At 37.4% G+C, this 17906-nt stretch overlaps 1 protein-coding gene across 3 annotated transcripts in view; it reads left to right on the top strand.

Moving 5' to 3' along the window:
- Positions 1 to 17906, top strand: part of TASP1 (taspase 1) — a 264514-nt gene that overhangs the window by 201179 nt on the left and 45429 nt on the right. The gene's annotated exons all lie outside the window — the stretch shown is intronic.

Below are 17906 nucleotides of genomic sequence, written 5' to 3'. Positions count from 1 at the left end.
TCCCAAAACGGAATCAGAACCATGTGAAGAGCTACTGGCCTAGGAATCTTTTTTGGCTCCATCGCTTATTAGCTATGACGCCTTTGTGCATTGGGTCTTACTGTTCTGTGCCACTTCCTCTTTTGTAAAATAAGGACATCTGCCCTACCCTCTCATAAAGCTGTGGTGAAGAAGGGTCAAGTGAGTGTTTTGCAGATTTGCAGATGTCCATCCAGATGTGCAGTTTTGTGTCTAGCCAAGTGTACCACTGGGGTTAAAAACCAGCCAGTCTTCCATTTTCCAAGACACAAATCTGTGGACTAATTCTGCCCATAGAAGGCCCTTTTTCTAATCCATTCATCTGTTATTTTTAATTGACTTTTTAATTAATTATATATATTTTCAGGAAAGTACACGACTTATAACTGCAACTGCTTGATAAATTATTATAAACTGAACCCACCCATGTAAGCAGCACCCAGATTAAAAGCAGAACTTCATCATTAACCCCAGGCCCCCAGATAACTCACCCCCATTCTTTATCTCTCCAAAGTGAACCACTATGCTGACTTCTGACACCATGATTAGTTTCTCTGGGGTTTATATTTTATATAAATGGAACTACATGTATCTAATGTGCATGTTATATGTGGCAGTAACTCTATACTGTATGATTATTGTGAATTACTGTAGTACAAGTGAGTCTGTAAATTAGAAAACCAAGAATTTCTTATGAGTGTAGAAAAGTAGTTTTTCTATAGAAGCTGAAAGAGCTTTCATAAAAATTTCGCCCAATTTCCTCAAAGGGGAAGGAAAAAGCACTTTGGATTCTGACTACTAACCTCATCTCCCCGCCCCCGCTTTTCTCTTTCCATCCACTATACTTGGTACCCAGGTTGCTCCCAAGAAATGTAGTTTAAATGACTGTCTTTGGTTAAACCAAGACAAATTAGCCATTTGCTTCTTTGGTATCTTAATTATTGTTGAATCCTTTGAAGAACTATTCCATGCTTGTATAGAAGGGAGTTTGTAGGAGGATGTACCTGGGCCTTCCATAAAGACAGAATAATCCTTAGTACTAGTTATTAAAACTGCTTTATAGACTATTCCTAGGATGGATTATCAGTTCTCTACTGAGCCTGGACTCTTGCCCAGTAGAGTTAATCCTGAAAATTGTAAGTTTTTTTTGTTTTTCATTTTTGGTGGTGTAGTATAGAAATGCATATTTAAGGATAAATCGTAGAATTTGAAATCATGTCAAATACTTTCAATCACCAAGGTAGTAATTTGTAAACTGATTCCTACTCTCTGTTTTAAGAAGAAGAATGAAATGTAAAGTGTGAATTTCTAAAATAAGTGAAATCTTGCCATTTGTTAAAACTAACTAGAGGGTTTAATGTTTGTGAAGTTTATCCACTAAAACCTTGTGAACATAGGCTAGTATCAACTTATAGATGACACCAACTACATGGATTGGATTTTTAAATTTGTTCAAAAGAGTAATCTGTGTACAAAAGGATAGGAGAGGAGATGTGAAAGTTACCATGGTCACCCCAGACCCAGAGCCACCAGTCTCTGGTTCTGGTTATTCTTGTTGGAAACATGTTCATTCTATAGAATAATTTCATGCTTCTGTTTCTTGATTGGTCAATAGTTTGTGACTCCTTTTGGGGGAAAAAAAAAATTAAGAATGTAGTTCACACCAGTTTCCACTCCCCCTTCCTCTAGACTTTTGTTAGACTTCTCCTCTAACTTGAAATCATAAATTTTAATTTTATCGCAACTGTAAAATACTATTTCTTTCTTTCTTTCTTTTTTAAATAAATAAATAAATAAATGAATTTTATTTATTTATTTGACAGGCAGAGAGGCAGGGAGAGAGAGAGAGAGAGAGAGAGAGAGAGAGTGATATGGGAAGCAGGCTCCCTGCTGAGCAGAGAGCCCGATTCAGGGCTCAATCCCAGGACCCTGAGATCATGACCCAAGCCGAAGGCAGATGCCTAACCCACTGAGCCACCCAAGTGCCCCATGTAACATACTATTTCCCAATTTATTTCTTGATTCCTCAACTTTAGACAGTCTCTATCAACCATACCTCACCTCTTTGACTATGTAAGTTCAGGAAAGTTCATGTGTTCTTCTTTTTTCTTTCTTCCTTACTCCCAACCCTCACCTCAATCTCTAGCAATACTGTCATGGTTATTAACATCCACATTCTGTCCTATACCTAACTCGTTTTCTACATCTTGATTAGAGGTTCTGAATAGTGCCAATTAGTAACCAGCATTGGCAGTACCAAAACTATATATTATTCACTGCAGATCCCAGTAGAAGATTGGACTCATAAGAAAATAAGAGTCTGTCATAAACCTCTGTCTGTAAAAGAATATTTCAAACATCAAGGTCAAATGGATTCTCCCATGCTATACCCTGTCAGTTGCTCTGAAGCAGGCCACAACCTAATTTGCTTCATGTTTGAACCATGACTTCTCATTTATTGCCTTATAAAACCCTCATGAAAGTTTAACTTTACAAACTCATTGGCTCTGTAATGCTTAGTAATATCTAGAAACCAAGAGAGCTCAGAAGTCTTTCTTTTCTACAGTCCAAATAAGATAATTCCCAAAATCAAAACAACAACAACAACAATTGGATTACTATATATTGGTCTTTCATTTTTTATCTGAAGAATAGTATAATTAAAATATTCTCTACCTTGAGCTTTTTCTGTGTCCACTCTCTTTTCTGAAAATCATAAGTAGTGTTTCCGTAACACTGTAAGAGCAGTTTCAATCAAACCCCACTGTCACTTGGTGGAGTTTCCAGAAATCCATTACTGAACCTCTCCTCTTGACAAATATATCAATTAAAAGAGCCCCAGTAGGCCACTTCAAGGGTGGGATGACTCAAATACAGGGCACTTTCAAGGTTTATCCTCTGATCACTGACTCATGAATAGAATTGGTAAATCTCACGTATGAAGGAATATTCAAAATCCTCTTGTTTGACCTTGTTACATGTGTTTTGTTCATAAATTGTTTGCAAGAGGTGGAGCTTATTCCTCTCCCTTGAGACAATCTTCCAAGGCATAAGAATATGGCAGTGTGACAGTGTGACTTCTGAGGCTAGATCAGAAAAAGCATTGTGGCATCCTTATTTTCCCACTCTCAGAAAGACCAGCTGCCTGGTGGGAGGGTTTGGGTGGCTGGGTGATGGATACTGGGGAGGGTATGTGCTATGGTGAGTGCTGTGAATTGTGTAAGACTGATGATTCCCAGACCTGTACGCCTGAAACGAATAATACATTATATGTTAATATAAAGCCCGGCAGAGACAAAATAAACAGAAAAATAGTAATAAAAGAAAGACCAACTGCCATGTTTTATGGACAGTAAGGCAGCACTGTGGAGAGGTCCACATGGCAAAAAACTATGACCTCTTTCCAATAGCCAGCAAGGCCCTGGGACTTCTTGCTAATATAGCCTCAGCTCTGAATGAATTTGCAGATGACTGCAGCAGCCTTGCACAGATTTCTTGACTGAATCTCATGAGGGAGAGTAGAGTGTAAGTCTCTGAGCAAGAATTACCCAACAAAGCCACTCCTGAATTCTTCACCCACAGAAACTGAGATAGTAAATGTTTTCTGTTTTAAATCACTCTATTTTGGGGTAATTTATGCCAAAATAGAACCTTTTAAATCCTCTCACTGCCAGATAGGCTTCTAGTTAGTCTAAAGAGCTACAGTAACAAATCAAGGTGCTCTGTTGCATTGTTAGGCAGCTGAGACTATCCGATTGCATGAGTAGATTCTGGTTTTCTTCTTTGGGGTCCTCTGAGACAAATGGGATCAGTGCCCTCCTATTTTGCAGTCCCTAGTCACTCTTTTCTAGACTGTCTCATTAGCATCCCTGACTGTATTCCTCTCTCACCTTCATATAGTCACAAGACTTCTCTCTCCCTGGCCCAGAGAACCTAATTATGTGCTCAGAAATGGGCAGTTAGGAGAGAAGCATGCCACTCCAAAGCAGAAAGGGCAAAAATGAGAACCTGACCTAATTGTGGCTTAGAGAGACCAATCCCACGTTCAGAGAGATAGTGGTTAAAAGAAGGGCCACATAGGTATATGTAATTAGTTTACTTTATGTGTAAGCTAAATGTTGAATAATTTTCTCTATGTATTAAAGACAAAACCTGTATCTCTTACTATCACTCTCTGCTTTCAATTTTTCTGTGAGCACACATCTACACTCCTGCCTCTGTTGGTCATTTCCCTAAAAGACAGATGGGAACTACTTAACTTGATGGGAAAGTCCTCCCCTGATCTAACCCCCAAATATGCTTATATTGTCATTTCCAATTTAGTCCTTTCCCTCCACCCAGCCTCAAAGCACCCAGTTCTGGCCATTCCAAATTGCTTGGTCTTCTTCCAGAGGGTCCTGTTTTTCCCTCCATAACTTTCACATGCTTTTACCTGTGCTTGGAATGCCTTGGGCCAGTTACATTCCTTCTTTAAAGACCGAGGACAGATAGGAATCTTCTTGGAATCCTTTGGAAACCCTTTCCCCAGGTGATTTCTTCTTCCTTGTGCTTTTTATTGCAACATGCAATTGGCATCTCTTATAACATTCACTATGACACATCCTAGACGTGTGTTAAAGTGTCTATCCCTCTCCCTAGGCCAGCACCTCTTAAGCTTTTTTCTGACCCCAGTTATTTGACAGGAATAGATCACAGATCTCTGAGCCCCAGTGACTCACATGGAGGATCCAGGTGTTTAAAATATCTTTCCAAGTACTAGAAGATTCCACTGCCCCTGAGAATCACACCACCAGATTGTGAACCATTTGAGGGCCAGGACTGTGTCATATCCAACCTTGTACCCACCTCCATAGTAGGCTCCACTAATTATTTAAATTAACAAATTACATGTCAAATGGAATTTCCTTATTGATTGAAATTTTAAATTGACACTCTTCTAGAAAAATGAAATGTCACATAAAGTATCTTTACATGCTCTTAAAACCCTAACAAAACAGTACAGCTTGGAAATATTGGATAATGATGAGTATCTGGGAACAAGAAGATTTGAAGACAGTCAAAATGGATCACAGAAGATAGCCTCTGCAAATAGTCTTGTAAAAAGGACAGTTTGGATGTGAATGTATTTGCAACACCCATCCGTCCACCTCCCACTCTCCAGATCATGAGATGCTGGCAATAGCCTACAAATCACTGCTTTAACGCAAAGCAAATGCTTCTCCCTGAAATGAAACAGCTGAAAAGAATTAATTTTCTCTCTGCTTTTAGAGAAAAAAAAAAAAAAACCAATATATACTTTACCTGCTGAAGTACAATTACATGTGCTTTCCAGGCCTGTATGGAAGAGCTTTATTGAGGTTGCTGTATATAGTATGGCAAATAATTGTGTAAACAAAGTCACATCAAGCCTCCCAGTAGAAAAAAGTGAGTCTTTTTCTGTTTTAAACTTGTGATTTGACACAAGTAATTAGAATGTATGCAAATATATGGCATAAACAGCCAATCTCACAATATGGGTGCATTTTTGTCCTTATAGCTTGCCCTCACTGTGCTGGTGGGAGCCTGATAGACCTTGTGAAATTCAGGCATCCCTGTCTCAGAATGGTTGCTAGGAAGCAGTGAGTATGGGGATCAATGAGAAACAGGGTCCAGATGTTTAAGGAAAATCTTAAGCAATTCAGGATAGGAGGCATAGGGGCTCTTAGAGGTAAAAAAGACTGTTTTGGGCCAGTGGCTTCTGTGCCACTGTTGGGAGTCCTTCATCCTAAATAGATGTGAGGCACACAGTTCAGCCCGAGTGTGATCATGTGTTTGATGAACACATATGGTGATTGTTAGTCCCCCATTAAGTTCCCCTCACCTTACACAGAGAATAACTCCAGGTTTCTTACTATCCAGAGATATGTTCATTTTGCTGATAATTAAGTGTTGTATGTGATTTTGCTTCCAATTGTCCAGCTACCCCTTCTTTCCCTGTTTTTCCTCTTAACTATGAAATGTTCCATGTATTTTTAAAAGAATGTATTAAATTTGTAAGTTATAAAGGATGATAATAAAATGAACACCTGTGGACCTGCCACCCAGCTTAAGAAGTTGCCCATTACTCATCCCTTTGAAGCCCTCATGTGGGCCTGACTTTATATAAATGGTATGATAAATGGTATGTGATACGATTTCTTCTGTGAGAATTTTTGCCATATCTTACATAATTACTTGGAAGAATAAGGAATCCTTCTATCATTTTAGACTTAGCTCTAGCAAATTAAACTGCTCTTCACTTGTCAAGTAGAACTTAAATGTGGCATTCCTGCAAAGTTCTTTATCAAGTACTCTTTTTTGTCACTGTTACCAAAACATGCTATGGTTTAAAAATAAAAAATGTTAGATTGAGTTGATGCTTCCTGGGACATTAAAAAGATAAAAGGTCATTTTACTGTAAGTTAAAATTCCAAACCGCCTTCTGGTTTTACTGGCATTAAAATTTTGGCGAGCACCCATAAACACATGCACTTCAAAGGAGCTTCATTCCAGGGGCCCCAGCAGTATCACTGATTTCCATTTCATGGCACATGCCACCATGAGCACTTATGACTAGGCATTCTGTTGGGCTCACATGATCATAAAAATAATTCCCAGAGAGAAAGCAAATTAGCTATTGGGTTGGTAGTGGGAAAAGAGATACCAATGGGTGCTTATCTAATGTTAATGACTTGTCTTAGAAATTTAACTAAAACTTTGTTCTCTAAGGGGGTCCAGTGCCATGGTTGGCAGCTTTTTTTTTTTTTTTTTCATTTTTATTTAAGTTCCAGTTAGTTAGCATACACTGTTGTATTGGTTTCAGGTGTACAATGCAGTGATTCAACACTTCCATACAACACTGGAGGAAATGGGTAGAAGCTTATCTCTTCAGTGCCTCAGCAATGCTTTGCAATTGTTACATCTTCACTGTAGTCTTGAGATAGAGGCTGATGTTTTGATTCTTTTTTTTTAAGATTTTTTATTTATTTGACAGGCAGAGATCACAAGTAGGCAGAGAGGCAGGCAGGGAGAGAGGGGGAAGCAGGCTTCCCACTGAGCAGAGAGCTCGATGTGGGGCTCAATCCCAGGATTCTGGGATCATGACCTGAGCCGAAGGCAGAGGCTTTAAACCACCGAGACACCCAGGCACCCCTGATGTTTTGATCCTTATTTTAAGGATACGATGGAGGGAAGAAAATTAAGTAGTTATTCTTAAATGCAAAGTAAATAGGCAGACATGATATTTAAACTTTTCAACAATAGAGCTGCATTAATCTATTGAGGTAGTGCTCTGAGATTTATATATTCCAGAATTAGTTGTTACTTTTAAGAACAAAGAGATGTTGATTACAAATAGCTATAATCTGCTTTGTTTGCTTTATAAAAGAACTTTTTTCCTTATTTTTTATTTTTATTTTTTAAAAAGTATCTATTTATTCATTTGACAGAGAGAGAACCTGACAGCAAGAAAGGGAACACAAGCTGGGGGAGTCGGAGAGGGAGAAGCAGGCTTCCCGCTGAGCAGGGAGCCAGACTCAGGGCTCAATCCCAGGACGCTGGATCATGATCTGAGCTGAAGGCAGATGCCTAATGAATGAGCCACCCAGATACCCCTACTTTTTTTCCTGTGAATATCACTAATATACTTTTTAAAAATTAGAAATGGATGTTTATCTGTAATTTTTTCTCCATCATGAGAAGCATAGTTCTAGCTGTAATCTAACTATGTAGTATTTTTTTGCCACAAAATTTTCCATTTGATATAAAGAATACAGAGATTTATGAATAGAAGTCTAGTGATTATGTAATTCTTATTACTGTGGTTCTCCTAAAACTCTCAGAAAAACATTTTGACAAATTTTATAGTCAATTTTCATCTGCTTAAAGGGTAATAGGGATGACTCTAATATGAAATAAATCCTAAAACAATATTTGTTGAATGAATGAAATCATGTTTCAGTAAAACTTGTTTCACTGAATGCTTTTCTGTCCGGCAGAGAACTTCCATGTTCCAGCCAGTGGCCTCCCTTTCCAGCAGTAAAATGATAAAAGGGGTACCTGGGTGGCTTAGTCAGTTAGATGTCTGGACTCTTGATTTCGGCTCAGGGTTTTGGGATCGAGCCTTGAGTCAGGCTCCACCAGTGCGTAGTCTGCTTGAGATTCTTTCTCCCCTTCTCCCTGTGCCCCTCCCACTACTCATGCACTTTCTCAAATCAGTAACTCTAAAAATAAATAAATAAAATGATTAAAAAGGGAAGGGAACCAAATTCTCCTTTGAGGTTTATATTACTATTTGACTGACATTCCTCCTTCCTTTTCAGTCAACATCCTTCTTTAGTCTTGAACAAATCACAGTGAGCCTTGGAAAGAGAAAACAGTTCTTTTCTTGGCTTAGTATAGCCAGGGCTCTCTAGAACTTCAGTCCCATCCCTCCTACAGTTCAGTGGTGAAAGCTTTTCAGAGAGGTGAGCCAACTCAAAGCTACTTAATGGCCACAGTGGAACACACAAGATATGAATCTTAACGATTCTGTGTCAGGACAGTAAAGCATCCGTGTATGAACCACATTCTAGGTTATAAAGAACTTAACAACCAGGGGGAAAAATCTACAGAGGTAAGAGGAGGCCCTTCTATTTATAGTTCCTCATTCTTCCCATTTTAAAAATGAGCCTATCTTTATTTAATAAGACATAACTTAAAGCACTGTGCAAAATGTCTGAGGATAGGCCATTCCACCTAGAAGCAGCAGCAGCTGACTTGGCAACTGTCCAGCCCAAGACGGTTCTGATTTTAAAGTTCTGTTTTCTGTGCAAGAAAGTCTGGGATGTGAAGCCAGGCAGAGGGGTTTTAAATGGGTGTGGGAGCCAGTGCAGCTGGGGGTTGTTAACAACAATTGGAGAACAACAATTTTTTTAAAGGGGTGGCTGAGAACTTCTCTCTGGCTAGAAAAGAGAATCCGATTGGTAGAGAAAACTTGCTTGCAACCCTAGTAGATCAATTTTGTTTGCTTAAACAGATGACCTATGAATCATTTTGAAAGAGAAAGAGGTCCTGGCGGGGAGCATCTTGCAAGGGGGTGGTGGTGTAGCTCTACTATTAACTACTGAAGGCCGGGATTTAAGTGTCACTAGGAGTCAAAGCCTTGCATAGGGACTAAAAGCTTTCTCATATAGTGAAAGGATGTTAAGACTAAAGTAGAACTACTATGAGCATTATACTTGTGGGTGAATTTATTTATTCCAGTGCATTAAATGCAGATTTCCAGAAAAGATAACCTCTAAGATTATGTGCAAATCCATTTCAGATGTGCCTGTAATACCATTAATCTGTCATCTTTTTTTTTTTTAAGATTTTATTTGTTTATTTATTTGAGAGAGAGAGAGAGAGAGCAGGGGAAGGAGCAGGAGAGGGACAAGCAGACTATGTGCTGAGTGAAGAGCCTGATGCAGGGCTTGATCTTACAACCCTGAGATCATGACCTGGGCCAAAATCAAGAATCCATTGCTCAACTGACTGAGCCATCCAGGAGCCCCTAAACATGTCATTTTTGAGTAGCACATGAACAGCACATCCCACTTAACCCTTTCTCTGGCATGGGAACAGGGTTGGTACTATTGGCCTTTTTTCACATCACACTTATATAATATGATGTGTTGTCAAGTCACTTGGTAGAGAAGAGCTTGCCAAATCCCTGTGACCATCTTTCACATGTTAAACCCATTCAGGAATCTATTTTAGCATGGCTTTGGGGGCTCTTAAAGTTTTCTGATGGAGATCTTTTCATGGTCTGGCCATTTTCAGTAGCCTCACAATGCCTGGGCTTTGGCTTTCTTTATTTATTTGAGAGTGGGGAGGGGAAAAGGGAGAGAGAATCTTGCGCAGACTCTCTGCTGAGCACAGAGCCCAACTCTTGGCTCAATCCCAGGATCCAGGGATCATAACCTGAGTGGAAACCAAGAGTTATTGGGCACTCAACTGACTGAGCCACCCAGGTGCCCCTTTGACTTTGACTTTCTAAAAATCAGTAGGCTTTTCAAATTAGTAGTTGAGATGTATACAGTGGCCAGCCACTGGCAAAGAAACCTGGCACTTTCCCACACTCAGATAGTCATTCTGGGCCATTCATTTATCCTAAATATTGCTTTAATTCATGATCCACTACATGGAATAATTATACATGGAAAAAATCCCAGTACTATGATATAATATCTGCCTGGTTTGCAGTATTATTATTAGAATCATTTCTTAATACTCTTACCATAAATTTCCATCTTAGATGTATGAAACTAATTATAGACTTTTAGATATTACTCATCATAAGAAATGCTACTCCTATTATTTTTCGCCTCTATGCAACTATATTTGAGCTAACTTTGTACTACTTACCAGGCCTTAATTGTAAATTAGGACTTAATTAAACAGTTATAAAAGTTTGTGATACAAACTGCCCTTGAGACAATAAATTTTTTTTAAGATTTTATTTATTTGACAGAGAGAGATCACAAGTAGGCAGAGAGGCAGGCAGTGAGAGAGAGAGAGAGAGAGATTGAGAGAGGAGGAAGCAGGCTCCCTGCCTAGCAGAGAGCCTGATGTGGGACTCGATCCCAGGACCCTGAGATCACAACCTGAGCCGAAGGCAGAGGCTTAACCCACTGAGCCACCCAGGCGCCCCCAATAAATGTTTTCTGCTCATTTTAAAAAATTTATAGTATTTTAAAATTTCTAACAGGAATAAATTTTTTTTTGTTTTAATTGCTCTTTAAACGTAATAGGTTTTTCCCTAAATGTATGTGCCCAGTGTAAATTTATGAAGGGACTTATTAACGGTTCTTTGTAAGATTTGGTCATATTTTAGGTAGTCATGAGACATGAAACAGTTTGAAAGCACTAGATCATTTCACATCATAATAAAGCATTCTCATGAAGGATAATTAAAAATATATGGTAACTTCTCATTACATCAAATTTTAGAAGTTCAGAATGTCATAATCTAAATAAGGAAGAAATTCTTAACAGATAACATAGATTGGAATTCCTGGGGCATTTTTTTTAAAAAAAGGAAATAAACCAAAATAGGACAAAATTCAGAGGTTTTGGGAAAGGACATATGGTGAAAAATAGATTGCGCTCCATTAAACTCCCTTAACCAAACACTTCTCATATTTATCGTAGCAGCTATTGTTGCCACTTCCTAAAGTGTTCTTCCAGAGAGATCCCATGTATTTACAAACATTCTTCCATGGTCCCCTTTTATTTTCTTCCACAGAAATGGCAGCACCATCTCTATATCATTGTCTACCTTGCCTTTTATTTTAGATAAACTATGTATCTTGTAAGTAAGTGTTTTTTCAAACTGAAGCCTGTTATATTAATGAGGCCTGGAGTCAATTTAGTGAGTCATAGACAGAATCTTTTAAATCAGTGGATATAATATAAGGAACCCAATAGTATAAACCAATGCATGGTGAGTAAAAGGGTAGGTATTATTTTGTGAAATTTCATTTATAAAGAAATACATGTACTAAGTGACAACCTGTGGGACTTTTAAATTTTGTTTTTGTTATATTGTGATTCATGGACAAAAAGTCAGAAAAATACTCAATGTAGATGGTTCCATATCTTCCATGTAGAGCTTTTTCCTTTTTTTTTTTTAAAGATATTATTCATTTATTTATTTGACAGAGAGAGAGAGATCACAAGTAGGCAGAGAGGCAGGCAGAGAGGGAGAGAAGAAGGCTCCCTGCTGAGCAGAGAGCCCGATGCGGGGCTTGATCCCAGGACCCCGAGATAATGACCTGAGCAGAAGGCAGAGGCTTTAACCCACTGAGCCACCCAGGTGCCCCAGCTTTTTCCTTTGTTTTTAATTGTTCCATGGTATTCCACTATGTAGAGTACCGTAGTTATTTATATATACTCCCACCAATAGGCAACTGAGCTATTTCCAGTTTCTTCCTAATTAAAACTACTTCAGTGAGTATCTTTGTAAATATGTTATTTCATAAATATAAAAGCATATCTATAGAATAATTACCTAGAAGAAGAATTACAAGGTGAAAGAGTACATCATTTTAATAACTACAATCAGTCCTCAACATTTGCAGATTTCATATTTGCTGATTTTCCTACTTGCTGAAACTTATTTGTAATTTCATAATCAGTACTCCTGATACTTACACAGTCATTTGTTGGCACCTGCAGAGTGGTGAAGAATTTGTCACCCGACATGCACATTTCCAGCTGAGGTGAATAAGGTGATGCTCTGCCTTCATGTCTCAACTCTCATAATTGTGAGGAAGCTCTTTGTAACCTGTTTAATGCCATGTTTTTCACATTTTTGTACCTTTGCTGATGGCTTCATTGTTTAAAATGGCCCTGAAGCAGCTCAGCAATACCATCAAGTATAACATTCATGTTATTGGAATCCCAGAAGAAGAGAAAGAAGAGGGGACAGAAAATTTACTTCAAGAAATAATAGCTGAAAAGTTCCTGAATCTAGGGAAGGAAACAGAAATCCAGGTCCAGGACATACAGAGATTCCCCCCCGCCCCCCTGCAACAAGATCAACCCAGGGAGGTCCACACCAAGACATATCATAATTAAGATAGCAAAAAGTAATGATAAAGTGAGAGTTTTAAAAGCAGCAAGAGAGAAGAAAGCAGTTACAAACAAGGGACACCTCCGTTGAGGCTATCAGCTGATTTTCCAACAGAAACTTTACAGGCCAGAAAGGAGTAGCAATATATTCAAAGTGCTGAAAGGAAAGTCTACAGCCAAAAATACTTTCCAGCAAGGCTGGCATTCAGAATATCAGGAGAGATAAGGAGTTTCCCAGACAAACAAAAGTTAAAGGAGTTCATGACAACTCAACCAGCCCTACAAGAAATGTTAAAGGGGATTCTCTGAGTTGAAAGTAAAGACCATAAACAAGAGTAAGAAAAGTAGGAAGCACAAAAGTGGTAAAAGTAAGTGTATCTGTAAAAATCAGTCAGGGGAATCACAAAACAAAAGGATGTAAGTATGACACCATATACCTAAAATGTGGGGGAGAGGAGTAAAAAATGAGTTCAAACTTAAGTGACCATTAACTTAATATAGACTCCAATATGCAGAAAATGTTATATACAAACCAAAAGGTAACCAAAAATCGAAAACCAGTAATAGATTTGCAAAAACTAAAGAGAAAGGAATCCAAGTATATCACTAAAGAAAACCAACTAACTGCAAGAGAAGAGAGCAAGAGAAGAACAGAGAAAAGCTACAAAAACAACCATAAAAAAACAAGTAGCAAAATGGCAACAAATGCATACCTAACAATAATTACTTTGAATGTAAATGGACTAAACACACCAATCGAAAGACATAGGGTGATGGAATGGATTAAAAAAAAAAAAAAAAGGGCCCATCTATATGCTGCCTACAAGAGACCTAAAGGTCTATATGCTGCCTACAAGAGACCTGCCTACATTTCAGACCTAAAGGCACATATGGATTGAAAGTGAAGGGATGGAGAAACCTCTACCACATGCAAATGGATGTGAAAAGAAAGCCAGGGTAGCAATAGTTCTATAGGACAGAATAGAGTTTTTGTTTTTTGGGTTTTTTTAAAGAGAGAGAAGAGACCACACTGACAATGGAGAGGGGCAGAAGGAGAGCAAGAGAGAATCCCAAGCTGACTCCACACCCAGCGTGGAGCCCAATGTGGGGCTTAATCCCCTGACTCCAAGATCATGACCTGAGCTGAAATCAAGAGTTAGACATTTAACCGACTGAGCCACCCAGGCACCCCTGGGCCAAAATAGACTTTAAAACAAGAGACAGATGCTATATAATCATTAAAGGCACAATCCAACAAGAAGATACAACAATTATAAATATGTAACCTCGTCGGAGCACCCAAATACTTTAAGCAGTTAATAACAAACATTAAGGAACTAATCAGTGGACATTAATCCAAACATCTGTCCAATTACATCAGTGGACATATATCCAAACAGAACACCATCCAAACAGAAAATCAACAAGGAAACAGTGGCTTTGAATGACACACTGGAGTGGACAGATTTAACAGATAAATTCAGAACATTCCATCCTAAAACAGCAGAATACACATTGTTTTCAAGTGCTCATGGAACATTCTCCAGAATAGATCACATGTTAGCCCACAAAACAAATCTCAACATGTTCAAAGAGATTGAAGTCATTCCATGCATTTCTTCTCACCACAATGCTATGAAACTAGAAATCAACCACAAGAAAAAAATCTGGAAAGGGAACAAACATGGAAGTTAAATAACATGGTACTAAACAATGAATGGGTCAACCAAGAAATCACAGAGGAAATGAAAAAAAAATACATGGAAAAAAATTAAAATGAAATCACGACAGTGTGAAATATTTGGGATGCAGCAAAAGCTGTTTTAAGAGGAAGGGTTAATAACAATACAGGCCTACCTCAAGAAGCAGGAAGAATCTCACATAAACAGCCTAACCTTATGCCTAAAGAAGCTGGAAAAAGAAGAATAAATGAAATCCCAAACCCATAGAATTAAATAAATAATAAATACTAGAGCAGAAATAAATGAAATATAAACTAAAAACAACAATGATGACATTAGAACAGATCGGTGAAAGCAGGAGCTGGTTCTTTGAAAAGATCAACAAAATTGATAATCATTAGCCAGACTTATCAAAAGGAGAGAGAGGATGCCTTGGTGGCTCAGTTAGTTGAACATCCAACTCTTGATCTGAACTCAGGTCTTGACCTCAGAGTCCTGAGTTCAGGCCCCACATTGGACTCCATGCTGGGTGTGGAGCCTACTTTAAAAACTAAAACAAAAATGAAAAGACAAAAAAAAAAAAAAAAAGAGAGAGAGAGAGAAAGAACTCATACAAAATCAGAAATGAAAGAGAAGTAACGAATAACACCATAGAAATACAAAGGATTCTAAGAGAATATTTTGAAAACTTATATGTGAACAAACTGGACAACCTGGAAGAAATGGATAAATTCCTGGAAACATAAAAACTACCAGGAAGAAATAGAAACCAAACTTTCAGGAAGAAATAGAAAATTGGAACAGATTGATTATCAGCAATGAAATTGAATCAGTAATAATAAAAAAAAAAAAACCTTCCAACAAACTAAAGTCCGGGACCAGATGGCTTCACAGGTGAATTCTACTGAACATTTAAAGAAGCATTAATACCTTTTCTTCTCAAACTATTCCAAAAAATGGAAAAGGAAGGAAAACTTCCAAATTCATTCTGTGAAGCCTACATTAGCCAATTCTAAAACCAGACAAAAACACAACAAGAAAAGAGAACTACAGACCAATATCTCTGATGAACATAGATGCAAAAATCCTCAACAAAATACTAGCAAGCTGAATTCAACAATACATTAAAAAAGTCATTCACTGTGATCACATGGAATTTATTCCCAGGATATAGATGTGATTCAGTATTCACATCAGTATGATTCATCATATCAACAAGAAAAGATAAAAGCCATATGATCATTTCAGTAGATGCAGACAAAGCATTTGACAAAGTACAACATTCATTCATGATAAAAAAAAAAAAAACCTCAATAACGTAGGTTTAGAGGGAACATATCTCACCATAATAAAGGCCATAAATGAAAAACCCACAGCTAACATAATAATCAGTGATGAAAAACTGAAAGCTTTCTCCTAAGATGGGGAGTAAGATAAGGATATCCACTCTTACCACATTTATTTAACATAATATTGGAAGTTCTAGCCACATCAGTCAGACAAGAGGATGGAATAAAAAGCATCCAAAATGGTAAGGAAGAAGTAAAACTTTCACATTTGCAGATGACATGATACTATACACAGGAAAACAAAACAAAACAAAACAAAACAAAAAAAAACCTCCAAAAAACTACTAGAAGTGATAAGTGAATTCAGTAAGGTCACAGGATATAAAATCATTGTATAGGAATCTGTTGCATTTCTATACATAATAATGAAGAAATAGAAGGAGAAATTATGAAAACAATCCCATTTACAGTTGTACCAAAAATAATAAAGTATCCAGGAATAAATTAATTACAGAGGTAAAAAAAAAACTGTACTCTGAAAACTATAAAACACTGATGAAAGAAACCAAAGATACAGATGGAAAGACATTTCATGCTTACGGACTGGAAGAATAAATATTGTTAAAATATCCACACTACCCAAAGCAACCTACGGATTTAATGCAGTCCTTATCAAAATATCCACAGCATTTTTCACAAGACCAGAACAAGCAATTCTAAGATTTGTATGGAACCACAAAAGACCCCAAATGGCCAAACCAATCTTGAAAAAGAAAAACTAAGCTGGAGGTGTCACAATTCCAAATCTGAAGTTATACTACAAAGCTGTAGTGATCAAGACAGTATGGGACTGGCACAAAAATAGACATATAATCAGGGAAATAGAATAGAAAATCCAGAAATGAACCCACAACTATATGGTCAGTTAATCTTTCACAAAGCAGAAAAGAATGTCTAATGGGAAAAAAGACACTGTCTTCAATAAATGGTACTGGGGAAACTGGACAGCAACATGCAAAAGAATAAAACTAGACACACAAAAATAAATTCAAAATGGATTAAAGACCTAAATGCGAGACTTTCAACCATAAAAATCCTAGACAAGAACACAAGCAGTAACTTCTTCGACATTGGCTATAGCAGCTTCTTTTTTAATGTCCCTTGAGAGAAGGGAAGTAAAAGCAAAAATAAATTGTTGGGACTACATCAAAATAAAAGCTTCTACATAGTGAAGGAAACAATCAGCAAAACTAAAAGACAGCCTGCAAAATGGGAAAAGATATTTGCAAATGACATATCTGATAAAGATATTTGCAAATGACATATCTGATAAAGGGTTAGTATCCAAAATATATAAAGAATGTATAAAACTCAACACCTCAAATATAACCCAATTAAAAAATGAGCAGAAGACATGAACTGAGATTTCTCCAAAGAAAATATATATATGGCTAATAGACATACAAGAAGATGCTCAACGTCACTCATCATCAGAGGAATGTAGATAAAAACTACAATAAGATATCACCTCACACCTGTCAGAATGGCTAAAATCGATACAAGTGTTGGCAAAGATATGGAGATAAAGGAACCCCCTCACTGTTGGTGGGAAGGCAAAAGGTTCATTCACTATGGAAGAAGGTATGGGAGGGGTCCTCAAAAAGTTTAACTACCCTATAATCCAGCATTCACAGTACTAGTGTTAAAAATGCAAAAACACTAGTACAGAGGAATACATTCACCACTACGTTTATTGCAGCATTATTTACAATGGCCAAATTATGGAAGCATTCCTAGTATCCATCAATAGATGAATGGATAAAGAAGATGTGGTCTATATGTATAATAGAATATTATTCAGCTGTAAAAGATTGAATTTTGCCATTTTCAGCAACATGAATGGAGGTAGAGGGTATAATGCTAAGTGAAATAAGTTAGTTAGGAAAGATAAATACCATATGATTGCAGTCATATTTTGAATTTAAGAAATAATAAAAACAGAAGGGAAGAGAGAGAGAGAGAGAGAGAGAGAGAGACAAATCAAGAAACAGACTCTTAATTATAGAGAACAAACTGATAGTTCCCAGAAGGGAGATTGGTGGGGGAATGGGTGAAATTGGTGATGGGGATTAAAGAACACTTTTCATGATTAGCACGGAGTAATGTATAGAATTGTTGAATCATTATATTATACACATGAGATAATATAACACCGTATGTTAACCATACTGGAATTAAAATCTTAGTAAAATAAAAAAAAAAATAAAATAAAGTGGTCCCCAAGAACAGTGCTGAAGTGCTGCCT

Source organism: Mustela erminea, chromosome 7, assembly GCF_009829155.1.
Source record: "Mustela erminea isolate mMusErm1 chromosome 7, mMusErm1.Pri, whole genome shotgun sequence".
Lineage (NCBI taxonomy): Eukaryota > Metazoa > Chordata > Mammalia > Carnivora > Mustelidae > Mustela > Mustela erminea.
Note: the sequence above shows the minus strand (reverse complement) of the source record. Positions and strands in the feature narration are given on the sequence as shown.